Below are 14,996 nucleotides of genomic sequence, written 5' to 3'. Positions count from 1 at the left end.
GAGTGAACTTGGCATGACTCGAACACGCATCATCTGACATGGAGTCAGTCATGCTACCATTGCACCACAAGTTCAACATTGGAAGAAATTTATATGATTTAAACTACAAAGCATGATTTAAACTACAAGCATGATTATATTTATCCAAGGAAGATTGGATCAACAATAGTAGTTGATCCCGTAAATGGATCAACAACCGTAGTTGATCCGATAAAAAATAAGAACACTCAGTATTTTTTTAGTTACAGATGGTAACATTCTACAACTACCATTTACTAGAAGTCATTGGTTGTTGTTGCTTCCAAAGAACCTAAAACTAAACAAACCAAATTTTCCTACTTTACATGAATTTGGTACTACGGTTCTTACTGACAAATAGTTTTCCCCTAAAAAAAGCATTCAATTGGTGATGATTGAATTAAACAATGCTTACGGCATACCACCATCATCTCATTTCTACAATCTGTCCCAACACTTGTTCTTCTTTTTCTAAAAATCTAATCCCTCCATCATTAAAAAAAATAACATAACGAACCCCACAGACCACATTCATTAACCGTCATCCAATTGCAGTCCACTTTCTGTACATCTATATATATATAGTTCATCATCCCCATTCCCCCTTATCTTAATCTATACCAGACCATCACATTTCCTAGTATAATTCATTCCCATACAAGTACGCAACAATACATGCTAGTTAACAATCTCCGGAAAAAACTGACCACCATCCTCAAATTTCCAATTGTTAAGTTGACAATTCATTTCCACACTAAAGCAGTTTTTATAACAAAATATACCATTCAACCAATCTACAACACTCAAATACAAAAAAAAAAAAAAAAAAACTCAATCCAAAAACGCACGTTATCGCTTGGAACAAGCAATATACACCCATACAAATGCTCCCTGATATGATTTTCACCAAAAGAAACTTAGAATTAAATGATACATAGTAGATGATATGTTACCAGTAATACTGAAATGTCTGTTGTATTGCATTCTCTTGTGAGCTCTACCGTTTCCTCTAGGAGTTTTCCTCTTAACTTTTCCAGCACAAGCTAAAGATCCCACTACCATACCTGCAACAACGATCATAAACCACCCGCCTTTGGATTCACAAAAACATTTAGACTTAAAAATCAAAAGAAATGTGATAGAATTGAAAGGAGAATAGAGACTGAGAGTTACCCATGATTGCAGATCAGGGAACAAGAAGTTGCACAGACTCAACAAAAATCATACAACTTTTAATAAAACGCACCGAAATCAAAACCTATATAAAATTTGATATGAATTTGAGTGAGATTCAACAAAATTAATTTCTGAATCAACAATCTCGAAATCAATTAAATCGAAATAAAGAAAAGAAATTATGTGAATCAACAAAAATCAAATTTTCAGAAAACTCTATAATCAAAATTGAAAATCATACATACTAAATCTAACTCTTTGAAATCTGAAACTGAAACTCGAATCTGGTTTAGAAAAAAGAACAGATTTGAATCGGCAACTCGAAATCGAAACCCAAATAAATATATCAATTCATGAATCTGGTTTAGAAATCAGTTGAAATCAAACACAAAAAATGATAGATCTGCTGATATTAGTAGCGGACGTGACGAACGAAGGTGGTGGTGTTTGTTGTGGTGCGGCGATAGAAATTGTGGTGGTGGTGGGGGTGCTGGAGACGACGGTGGTGGGGGCGATGAGATTTTTTTTCTTCTGTTATAAGAAGTGAAGAAGTGAGAAAGTGAATGAGGAAGGCTAAATATGGAACTATGAATATTATGTTATTAAAGAAATTTTCGATAATGACATCAAGGATATATTTATAAAGTTCTTCAAGGATATTTGTGAAGGCCCATCAAAAGGAGGGACAATAATTCATTTGAAACCTATTTTGAGGCATACTAGATTTTTTTGAGGCATACTAGATAATGCCAAAATAGGGTCACTAAATAAAAAATAACATCACCCCTCATCCACCATTTTTGATAATGGCATAACTACCCTTATATAATTAGTGTAAATGATTATGATTAGAATTGATTAATTATGAATTTTAAGGATTGATTAAACATTAAATTATTAATGGTGAATTAGTAGAAAAATCAAATTTATGTGAGAGAATTGGGATTTTTGAGAGGAAGAAGAAGAAGTGAAGAAAAAAAAGCTTGGATTTTGACTTTTGAGATTTTAGTGATTAGAAGTGACCAAAATGTGTGATTCAAATCAGAGGTAAACTTCTATCGAGGTTTAATTTCCTTTTATAAGTTGAATCTGCCAAAAAATTGAATTTTTAAAACCCAGATATGCTGACCAGATGAACAGTTCGGCTGATAACTTTTGAGCCGAACCTCTGTTTTTTTGAAATTATACCTAGGTTCGGCTGATAACTTGTCAGCCGAACCTAGGTATAATTTCAAAAAAACAGAGGTTCGTCTCAAAATTTATCAGCCGAACTTAACTCAGAAACTGAATCATCCACTAGGTTCGGCTTGAAAAATTGAGGTTCGGCTGGAAAATTGAGGTTCGGCTGAAAATATTGTAAAGTCGCATTAGCCGAACATAGTGTTTCTCTAAATCATACACTAAGTTCGGCTCAAAATTGATACTGCAAGATCAGCCAAACTGATCTTCTGAAAACCCTAATTTCATCTTTGAAATCATATTTTACCGATCAAACAAAATAAAATCAATCAAAAACAAGATGGGTCTGTTACGCATACATTCTAAAATACATCTAAGAGCAATTGAGATTTGGATTTCGCATTCCAACATCGCTCACTTCGATTCGTATTTCCTTTGTTTGATTAATTTCTTTATTGAATTGGAGTCCTAGATGTTTAAGTTTAAAGTTTATTTTGATTTTTAATTTTAGGTTTTTGAGGATAAGGGAACTATGACAAATTGAAATTATTTAGGGATATATAGGTAATTACACTACATTTAGACACCCCTTATAAATCTATCCTAGATAATATAATGGATGAGTATGCCTCAAAAAAAATGAGTATGCCTCAAAATAGGTTTCATTCAATTTCCACTTGATAGTTTTGTCACTAAAATTGACAAAGGGGGAGATTGCTAGAGCATTGCTCGGTCGAACTCGCATGCATTGCTATCTCAAGCATGTTTGTCAATGTTAGTGATCAAAACACTAAGTCCTGATTTCTAGTCTACTATAGCTAAGTCTTGGACTAGGATAGAAAGTGTAGTTGAGCTCAAGAACTCCATGGAAATCATCATACAAGACGAAGGACTACTCAAGGAACTGGTGGATCTTCATCGACTAAAAGGTATGTGGAGACTTGAACTTATCTATCACTCAAAAGTCTATCTACTCTATCTCCTATTTTGAGAAAAAAGTCGTTTTGCTATATAGACTTTGATTATACGCATTTGCTATTTCGAGCCGAGTTTATCTCGCCTATCTATTTCTCGAAATATGTGTTGGTAAGCTTTTGCATTGGCCAAGTTCATCTTTACCTAGTGACGAAAGTCATGACACGTTTCAATCACCTTGAAAATTGCTTACTTTGACGAAATGTCCTCTAAGAATGTTTCAATGGTTGTGTTAGAGCATAGCTCGGTCAACCTCGCATGCGTTGCTATCTCAAGCATGTTTGTCAATGTTAGTGATCAAAACTATAAGTCTTGATTTCTAGACTACATAGCTAAGTCTCGGACTAGGATAGAAAAGTGTAGTTGAGATCAATGACTTCATGGCGATTCATCATACAACGACGAAGATTTATATAAGGAACCGTGGAACTTCATCAACAAAAAGGTATGTGGAGACTTGAACTTATCTATCACTCAAAAGTCTATCTCTTCTATCTCCTACTTCTTATAAGACAAAAATCGTATGCTATATAGACTAGATCATACACATTTGACATTTCGAGCTGAACATTCATTACTTATCTTTTATCTCGAAATCGTGTGTTGGTAAAGCGTTTCGCTTTGATCAAGTTTATCTTCACCTAGTGAAGAAAGTCATGAAAGTTTCAATCACTTTGATAATTGGTCTGACGTAAATCGGTCTGTGAATAACGGATACATAGCGTCCTCTGAGAATGTCTCAATGATTGAAATAAGAGTTTAGATTACATAACCATGTATTCCTTGAACCGAAATTTTCAAACTTTGTTGATCAAAATAAATCGGGAGGATTGTGGAATTGGATTTCCAAGTCCGCGAACCCAGTACGCAGACTCAGTCCACGAACTGTCGGAAGTTCTCTTTAATTTCTGTTGAGTTTGGAAAACTCAACCGATTAACTTAAGTCCGCGAACTTGTTTCTGAACTTAAGAGGTTATGATCTAAAGATGTGCTCTGAACATGAAACATTAAATTACTAAGGAATGCTTTATGCAAACCGTGGCTATGATGTTCATGAGATGATTCAATGAATCGAATCATCTTTATTTCAATTGTGTCTTGTGTAGTTACATAAGATCTTATAGCAATTGAACAACTCTTTAACTAGTTCATTTGAGTCAATTGAACTAGTTATGGTGAAGAAGAACAAGGTTAATATGAAACACTCATATTGTTAACCTTTTGGGTCACTATGTTAAACCAACATACACGTACACGTTTGGGCATGGTTTTCACGAACCCACTAAACGTCTACCCAAGTGTGTGTGACAAGCTAAGTTTTCGATCCAACGGTTGAGAAATATTATCTTGAATCAAAATCAGGTTTTCATCTAATGGTGAATAAGGATTGCTTTGTACCTAAGGAAAAACCCTGATTTGAAGGCTATATAAAGGAGACATCTAGCATTGTGCAAAACTAATCCCTACACATATGTGTGTTACTAATGCCCCCTTAGAGTCAATCTTCATTAACCTTTGATTTTCTTCTCTAAAATCAGGTTAACGACTTAAAGACTTCATTGGGATTGTGAAGCCAGACAGATACTACTTTATCGTAGTTGTGTGATCTGATCTTGCATCTTCTATCGTACGAGTACAATCGATTGATTGGCTTGAGATCGTGAGAGTTCTCCGACAGGCAAGATAAAGAAGTCACAAATATCTTCGTCTCATTGTTTGTGATTCCTCGACAAGAGGTGATTGATTAATCTAGGCTGTTCTTCGGTAATATAAGACCGGATTATCAATTGGTTCCTGTTCACCTTGATTTTATATCAAAAGACGGAACGAAACCTAGGGTTTATCTGTGGGAGACAGATTTATCCTTTGATAGATTTTTGTGTTTGAGACAGATCTGTTTATTTATCAAGTCTGTGATTTTGGGTTGCAGCAACTCTTGGTTGTGGGTGAGATCAGCTAAGGGAATCAAGTTCGCATTATCCTGCTGGGATCAGAGGCGTAGGAGTATAACTGTACCTTGGATCAGTGGGAGACTGATTGGGGTTCAACTATAGTCCAGTCCGAAGTTAGTTTGTAGTAGGCTAGTGTCTGTAGCGGCTTAATACAGTGCGCATTCAATCTGGACTAGGTCCCGAGGTTTTTCTGCATTTGCGGTTTCCTCGTTAACAAAATTTCTGGTGTCTGTGCTATTTCTTTTCCGCATTATATTTTATATAATTGAAATAATACAGTTTGTGCGTTCGTGATCATCAATTGGAAATCCAACCTTTGGTTGTTGAGTGATACTGATTGATCCTTGGACATTGGTCTTTGGTACCGTCCAAGTATTCCTTGTATTTGATAAAGACTCGCTATTGTTTTTAGCTTGAGTAAAAATCTAATCAGGAGAGAGATATTAACTCCTTGAGATACTTTTATCTAGATTGAGTCTGACTGTCTAGTTGATTCTCTAGCAAAGTATTTCGGAGTTAGTCCATACAGATTGCTAAGCGAAATATTGGGTGGTGTTGTTAGACCCCCGCTTTTTCAATTGGTATCAGAGCAGGAAACACGTTAAAGACCTCAAAAGTCTGTGTTTGTGGCGATCTGACTCTATGGACAAGAGTACTATCTCTGATAAACGCGTCACCAGTAATAAAGATTCTCTCTCGTCTAATTCTATTAAAAAGAATAGTTATTCTATCTCGAATATAGAAAAACCTTGTGGTTCGATGAGACAGACAAACAATGGCAGGTATGTTTTTTATCTCCCTTCGAAAGAGACCTTCTCTTCTAATAAGTGGGATACATCTGAAGATTAGTAATTTGATTCTAAATCTTGTTAGAATTTAAGCTGTCAGATTGGATCAGCTAAAACACCATGTCAATGTTCTTCTTGGTGTTGTAAGAGATTGCAAATTCTATGGCAATGCTGAAGATCATTCTTCGTGCTTAACTCTTGAGGCCAGCCTCGAAAATATTGAACGCCGTTTGAATAAACTCTCTGTTCAAGGTTGTTCAAAGCAATCTAATATACCAAGAACTTCTGATACTTTACATTCAGAAGTAAAACACAGGTGTTCCTAATATTTCCACCAAACTTAGGACATTCTGTAAAAAGCAAAAATCTTCTGATGATGATATTAAGACGTCTTCCTCCAATCATTCTTATGATCAAAAGGTATGTCTCGTCTGTGAGACCAAGAGTTCTGTTAGACAAAAGAGAAACCCTAAGTTGAATAAAGACTCCTTAGTTCAACATCAACACACCCTAGATTTGATTCTCAAAGGTGTGACTGACATACGTATGATTGAGCCAATTGGTTTTCGTACCTATCCTATGAATGCTACCAGGAATGTCAGTACAGTGAGTTCCTCCAATGTTCAAAGGCAGAATAGACGTCTTAATAAACATCATCCTAAGGAAGTTAACCACTGTGTTTCTGAAAGCAACGTTGATCCTGTTGAGAGAGTCATCCTAGAATAAAGGAAAATAAATGAGATGAGAAAATATATTAAAAAGATAGTTGGAAGATATAAAGAGCTTGTCGACAGATTATCCTCTTCCTCATGTCAAGGAACTTCTGGTAAGAACTCTAACTATGTCTGTTATTTTGATGACAGTAAATTTTATGATAATTTCTCATGTCAAACAGGATCCCTCTGTAAGACTAAGAGGAAATACAAACTTAACCAAAGACATAAACCTCGTAATGAGCATGGGGTTCGTACTTGTGCTAATTAATCACAAGGTTCGAGAACTTACTCATATAAAATCCTGTTGAGTAAGTTGTGTTAAAAATAGGTATACTTGTTGCTTGCATCTGTTAAGTTAAGCTATTTTCTTATCGTTCATATCTAAATTTGTGTTGACAAATCCGCTAAGATCAAGTATTGGTTAAGTCAAAAGAAGTTGTTGCATACTGTTTTAAAACGTGTTTTTAGGTCCTGTTTTCAATTTGTTGATGGACTTTATTTCTTGGGTACTTGTTGTACTCGAACGGATTCCGTTCTGTCCCGAGTCAACAGTTTCTGTTTGAAACCCTAAATTGTTGTCCCCAAAGAATATATATCCAACTTCTTAGGGTTGCAAGTCACGTACGTGTAATCCTGGTGGTTTTTGGATTTTCAAGAATGTCTTCCTCCTCTTCTTGCTATGGTGGTTTTGCAAAAGGATTTCTTCACAAAGGTGTTGAGGTTGATTTCAAGAAGAACAAAACACTTGTAGATGAAGATTATCCCAATGCTTCATGCTTCTTTGCTTATTCTCATGAAGATGTTGAGAAAGATGATATGATCTCTGTTGAAGTTGTTCATGACTTTCTTAAGTACTTTGGGGAAGCAAAACAACAACTTGCTGATACTCTAAAAGGTCTTGATAAAGTGAAATCTGAGTTGGAAAAGGTTGTGTCTGACCTTGGTCTCATAAAATATCAAATCAATGATCTTCGTAAAGTGAATCATCTCTCTGATAATGTAGGGAAGGCTGTCGTTCACAATCCGGAAGACTCATTTTCTTGTGAGGATCTTGTTGTGCCCTTATCCCTATTCGCTGTCAGGAAAACAATGGAGTCTGATTATCTCTAGCTTGTCTTTTTAGATGCCTATGATGTCTTCTTTTTGGATTAATTGGAAGAATAACTAGTGCTTTGAATAGCGATGATTGTGACTACACATATCTATTTTTGTTTCCATCTTCTTATGTTATTTTTTAGGTTTATTGGTATTAAATTCTAAAAATATTTGGAGGATGATGTTTATTGCAGTATTTTAATGGTTTGTGATATTGCAATATTTTTATGGGATATGTATTGTTTACGTCTGTGAACTTGAAGGTCCCATATTGCAGTCAAAAGTAAAGTCGTTCATGAATTGGTATTCGTATTTATGAAAGGACAAATGGACTTTTGACATATAGAAAAGATATGCCTATGTAGTCATGTATTTGATGGAAAATAAGATAAAATCTTTTGTTCAACAAGGATAAAGTCTATTATGTCGTTATGATGGAAAATATAATAGATTCTTGTATGTTATCCACGGTATTGATCTTCATTGATCCATTTTATTATGTTTTACCGTGAAGGCTCCATTGTGTGTCTTATATTGAGCACCTTACAACTAAGTCGATATACCTTGGCTTTGTTGGTGGTTCCATAAGATGCTATATGTCAAGCATTAAGAACTAAATTAATCAACTAGTTTGGTTATTTAGTTAGTACTCCATAAGTCTTATTTCTTATGTTGAGTACATGTACGGTTAAGGTTGTCATATTCTATGATGAACTTAGTCAGGGTTCCATAAGTTCTCTTATGTTAAGCCCAAAAATTAAATTGATTACTTCGGTGATTAGTTTGGTTATTTGTATTCCAATTAGATTAATTATAGGTTCTCTTTTAATTAATCTAGTTGAGTTTTCATATATTCCACAAGTTCTTGTGTTGAGTATATGAAAGGCTACAATATCATGTCCTTTGGTTAATATAGTCATATATTCAGTAAGGTTTTCCTTATGTTGAGTATTTGAACGGTTAAGTTAGTCATCTCCATATGATTGACTTTGTCGTAGCTCCGTGAGTTTACTTATGTTGAGCACTTTCAATTAAATTGATAATTTTTTCTGGTTTGATTTAGTTGCGTATTCCAATTGAATTAATCATGGGTTTACTTGTGGTTAATTTGGTTGAGCTTTGGATATAGAAAATCATTCCTATGATTTTTGGTGTCCAATAAAAAATCCTTCTTTTCTTTCGAAATTAAGGTCGCTCTTGTTGTTCTCTCGAGAATGACATCAAATGGGGGAGAGTTCTCTTGAACTTGTGCTTAATGGTAATATCTTGCGGGGAGTGCGGCTGTGGAATTTTATAGGGGTTATCTTGTATATTAAAACTCCTTGATGAATGTTGTTAGCTTCAGCTATTAGATTGCATATAAATTAAGTTGGTATGTATTTTTCTTTTGGTCATGAAATGTCTCTTGTGGAAATTTCATTATGATCCCATTCTTGTACCTTTGCTAATTTTATTGACAAAAAGGGGGAGAAATATTGTAGTTCACACTACAACTACATATGGTTTTCGGATCATTGTGTAAGGGGGAGTGGTTTCCATGATCGAGATGGAGTATTGACTAAGGGGGAGTGATACATATCACCATAGTATTATTGTTAAAGTCGTGATACAATTGGACTTTGATGTTATATAATAATACTATGACACTGTATAATAATGATCGATAATCTCGATTTCTCTCATTGTTATAGCTATGGATCTTCAACAACGATGGTGCTAAACTTACAACATTTGGGATCATTGGAGTACTTGGAAGGACGAAGATTTCAAGGAACGTTGAAGATTAGACTATGGAATAGGAGCCACTAAAGTTTATCTTTTTTGTATTTAATATGTATTAATACTTTTGTCACTAAAATTGACAAAGGGGGAGATTGTTAGAGCATTGTAGTTGCAGGAAATCCTACAACACACCCCTCATAAGAATTCATTAATAATCAACACATTTTTGGATTAACAATCTTAATTTTATTGATGAATCTTTGAACAATCTTACAAGAAAAGATAAAGGAATCAAGAATAACCACTGCTCTAGATTTTCTCTCTCCTATTTACTTTCTTCTCACTCAGAAAAGATCTATCTCTTCCTCACAACTGATCGGCTCTTTATATAGAGTTTTTCATAGTGGATGACAGCTAATCCATCCTTTATTTTCTGAAATGACTTGCGACATTATCGCAACCTTATAAATATCAATCTCGCAAACTTCCTTATTTTCGCAGGACCGTCACACTTTTCTCATGATTTGGCTGATGTCGTTTATTATGTCGTTTCTGAAGTTGTTCTGCGACATTGTCGTGTTGTGTTGTTAATAATTTCGCTGAGACATCATTGCTGCGAGATTCTGATCCTACATCTTTCCTCTTCTCATATCTTCTCTGCGAAGTAGAGAACGATGTGATAAATGCCGCAGCTATCCATCACTTCATATTCTGCATTTAACACACGTATCTTTTCTCCCATCTGTTTCTTGACACGTCTTCTGTAACCGCCGCTTTTCAACCGCTCACGTCTTTTCGCATTAATTATGTTTATCTTCTCGAAAATCTCCTCTATATATACTCTTCTTACTCTCCCTTTTCTTCTTTTTTACTCTCTTTTTCATCTTCTCTGCAACTTCATCATTTTCTCCGTAAATTCCACTGCTGTAATTTTTCTTCTACCTTCCTTCTTCAATCTTCTTAATTCTTCGTCCATTCCCATACTCTATATTCATATATGCCTCCAAGTGGTCAAAAACATGAGAAAACCTTAAAGGACATTCAAAAAGATTTTGCCGAGAAAGGTTTCACACTTTCTACCATTCCTGGTGAAAGTGCCAAATCAATTCTTTCTATCAAACTTTTCTCTGATCAACATTGTGATGATCAATCAATCATAGTTTCGCTGGGTCAAATTTTCGCAGGTCTCCCCATTCCTCTTTATGACCCAGATATTCCTCTGTTCCATGATATTCTCGCTCACTCGGGATTTTCGCGAGCTATCTTCCAATTGAGTGGGGATTGCATCCGTCTGATGTTGGAGTTCGCTAATCGTGGTGCTGGTAAAGGATCTCTTTATTCCAAAGATCTTAGGGATCCTAAATTCGTAGATCTAGAGATAGTCGCTGAGAAGTATACAATAGCAAATTTCTTCGAAAATTATGAATTAATATCCATGAAGAAAGAGAATACTCGTCGGGGTATTCGCTTGAAAAGGAAAGATAATATTGATGAAGATAAAATACTCATGCAAGATATTGATTGGAACTCTGGTAAGAATACAACCCCTCGCCAATCCAAAGATGATAAATGGTGCGTTTTTCCCTTGATACTGAAAGGACCTTACATTGTTGAGTCAAATGTTCTTCCTGAGAATCTCGCTACTTATCAACCTTGGGTATTCTCTTGGACCGAGAAGAAGAAAGAGGTATGTTTCTTCCAGTTTCTCCCACTTTACATTTCTTTATTTATTTTTATTCTTTTGTTCGCTGATTCTTGCGCCATTCTACAGATCCTGAAACTGAAAGATAGCTATCGCAGGACTGGGAAGGCTAATACCTTGTTAGCTCTTCGCTCATACACAGATGAGGTAAGAAATATTCTCTTATAATTTTAAAAAATATACTGTTGCCTCTATTTATTTTTTCTATCTGTGTGTGAAGGTTATCTCTGAAATAGAAGAGTCTACCAACGTTGCGAAGACTGGTGATAAAGGCAAAGGTGCTCTTCGCAGGGAAAAACCAACTGCTCCTCCTTCAAAGAAGAGAAAAATCCGTTCTTCCTCTCCTTCAAATACTCTTTCTCATGAAAACTCCGAGAGTGATGAGGATGATGAAGATAATGATGACCCTACTGCAAATGAAGATTCTCCATCTGAATCTTCTATGGCTAAGCTCTCTGGCATCTTTTCTGATTCTTGGAAAGGAATGGGAGATAGTCAACTCGCTAATACCTGCAAAGCTCTCACCACGATTTGTGATGTTACTTTATTGTATGGTGATAGTTCTCTTCGCGGAGTTTCTAGATCGATGACTCCCAACTTCCTGCATTCTCTTAATAGTCTGGTATGCTTTCGTCTTTTTACTTCTTCATTATTGTAACTCAAAATCTCTTTCTATTTTAATACTTTTTACATTTTCTTGCAGGCTGGAAAAACTTCTTTCGCTGTTGCCTCAGATTTGGAGAGGAGACGCGAAATTCTTGAAAAGAAGAATCTTCAATTTCGTACGAAGAATGAAGAACTGGAAACTGAAGCTAAGGGTCTTCGTGCGAAGAACGAACAATTGGAATCTGAAGTTAAAGGTCTTCGCGAGAAGAACAAACAACTGGAAACCGACACTTCTTCGCAAAGGAACAAAATTTCTACTCTTCAAAAATCTAATGATCAGCTCTATGGTATGCAATTTTTATCCTTTCTTTTCATTCATTCATCCTATTGTATTATCTTATTTGATTAATCCTTTTTGCATATATTTATGGTCTTTCTGATGAAGCCACTCTTCTTCGTTCATTTCCCAATGCCCTAGGTAATAACACTCTTCTTGAACATCTTAATAAATCTTTGAATAGTTTCTCTAATGATAATTTTCATCTCTGTCTTTGAATGATCTTAATTCCAAATTTCTCCTCTTAGAGATTGATCATAGATCTAGTTTAGGTTTAGCCGACCAATTTAAACGTTTTCATCTCAATTCTAAAGAGAAGATCAACAAATTAAGAACCAAAATTAGCAAACTTATAGATGATAAAGATCGTATCTCTGATCAAGGTGTTAAGGCTTTGGCGAAATTCCAAGAGACCCTTCTTGAGGTTCAACTTGAACGAGATGAAGCTAACCGCGAGAATACCGAGCTCTGCGAAAGAGAAATTCAAGTCTGTTCTCGTCTCCTTATAAATAGTGATGATGAGTTCGCTTGGGACGCGACAATCTTGGATAACGCCAGAAAAGATTTAGGTGTAAATGTTAGTCTCCAAGTTGAGCATACAGCCTTGATTAGAGATATGATTTCTGAGAGAGAAGGTCATTAACTATTTTCCTTTATTAATCTTTGGTTTTTCACGAGTTTTTATCAAGTTACTGATTAATTGCTATATGCTTCGCAGGATCTGAAAGTAGATATCGCCAAAGAGTTGAGGAACTTGAAGCTGAAAAAGAGAAACTCGCAAAGACTCTTTTTTCTCGCAATTCTAGATCAAAGAATCAAATCAAGATCACTTTTGCGAATTTTAAGAACGACGCTCTGCATTTTCGCAATCAAACTATTCAAATGGTTTGTGATGACCATAGTATTCCTCACTCTGATTATCCTTGTCTCTTGGAAGAGATCCCAAAGAACATTCCTAGTCTGACCATCTCTGATAGCAAAGTTGATGATGAAGAATCTGATGGTGATGAAGGTTCTGATGGAGATAAAGGTTCTGATGAAGACGAAGAAGGGAACAATTCTGATGAAGATGATGAAGGATCAACTAAGAAGTAGTCTTTATTTCTTTCTTTGATCTTCTGTAATACTTGTACATTTATTCCTTCTTTCTGTATATTTGCGAATTCTTTTGGTCCCCCATATTCTTTAATATATGAGTTTCTTTCATTTTGACCTACATTCATTAAAACAATTCTTCCTTGCAATACGGTTAATCAACATAATCATTAATTTTTGAATTTTTGCGTAAATCTATCATGTGGAGACAAATAACATTTTCTAATTTCATTCATTCCCATACTTTCCTCTGTTATTTGTATCCAAATGAGATATTTTGCATATTTTTATTATTTTGTGCTTCAACTTCGCAGTTGTTTATGTATAATTTCGCAATCAAATGCGAAGTGAATTTTGATTCTTTTCAAAATCTCATTCATGTGTGGTATTATTTTGCCTTCCTAGTTAAAGGTCTTATTATGCCACCTCTTGTCATTGCGACAAAATCGCAGGACGTCCTTGCACTTTCATGCAAAAACCCATTGATCTTGCCTTAACTTTTTTTTTTTTGTATTATTGCCTCTCCAGGATAGTTGCGACAATATGACATGCCTAAATTTTCTTGTGAAAATAAAGCCCCATGACATTGCCGTCTTGCGACGAAATCGCAGGACGTCTTCGCACTTTCATGCGAAAACCCATTGATCTCGTCTTATCTTTCTCTTTTGTATTATTGCCTCTTCAGGATTGTCGCACAAATATGACAAGCCTTAATACCCTTGCGAGTAAAAAGCCTCATGACATTTGCGTCTTAAGACACTTATCAGCTCCCTAATGGAGGGTGCCGCCCTTATCTCCCCCTGGTTGCCCCTTCAAGGAGGTGTACCTCTACCATACAAGGTTGGATCCTCCCATCCAGTCTTAACAACAACTAGTTGTTTTCGCAGCCTCTTATCCCTTTTACCTAAATGGCTTATGGTTACGAGACTGCACCCTAAGTGGGGTTTTCTTCGGGCCGAGTGCAGTATATGCCAAGACTTGTCAAGAATGGCAAGGTACACTCCAGACGCCCCTGGCACTCTTGACTTAACCGTGTACCTCGGCGCCTTGATCATATTCTGCACTCCTTGGGAGAGTCCTTATTACCTTAGCCGCCCAACCTAAGTCATATGCTTAAGTTGAGAATCCAAGGTGCCTCTCCCGGATGGGCTTTATTGACCCCAAATCTCCATGACTCAGGTTACGGGGGCGGTGTAACCTTTCCCTGAGCCATGCAACAGGTACCCCCTTATATGACGTACTTTAGGTCTTACATTTTCCTCTTGCGAAATTGTATTCGCGAACTAGGGTGTACGCCATAAAGGTTCGCCCCTTTCTCTTTTGTCATTGTTCTATGATTGTCTTTTGTAGAATTCATTATCTCTGCGAGATTCTCGCACATCATCACATCGTATTTGCACTTTTCAATCTCTTTTTTTATCATTCAGTAAAATGTATTTTTTGAAAATTTTCGCAACAAATCAACCATTCATACACATCTTATTTTCTGCTACTGCTTCCTTGGTATTGGTATGTTCACCATTTCTTATTCTGAGATAGCATTAGTTTCGCATCATTTCTTCTTCTTTTCGTTCGATTGCATCCACCATCAATCTCTCACTTCTTTGTGTCTCTTTGATTTTGCGTCGCCAACTT

The 14,996-nt window shown here is 35.8% G+C and overlaps 1 long non-coding RNA gene across 1 annotated transcript; it reads right to left on the bottom strand.

Moving 5' to 3' along the window:
- Positions 1–764: 764 nt before the first annotated feature.
- LOC113361965 lies at positions 765–1,774 on the bottom strand. Its single transcript, XR_003365454.1, has 2 exons — positions 1,192–1,774; positions 765–1,082 (listed from the first exon to the last, which is right to left on the bottom strand). It is a non-coding gene; the product is annotated as an uncharacterized LOC113361965 (long non-coding RNA).
- Between the last annotated feature and the right edge of the window lie 13,222 nt (positions 1,775–14,996).

Source organism: Papaver somniferum, chromosome 3, assembly GCF_003573695.1.
Source record: "Papaver somniferum cultivar HN1 chromosome 3, ASM357369v1, whole genome shotgun sequence".
Classification (NCBI taxonomy): Eukaryota; Viridiplantae; Streptophyta; class Magnoliopsida; order Ranunculales; family Papaveraceae; genus Papaver; species Papaver somniferum.
Note: the sequence above shows the minus strand (reverse complement) of the source record. Positions and strands in the feature narration are given on the sequence as shown.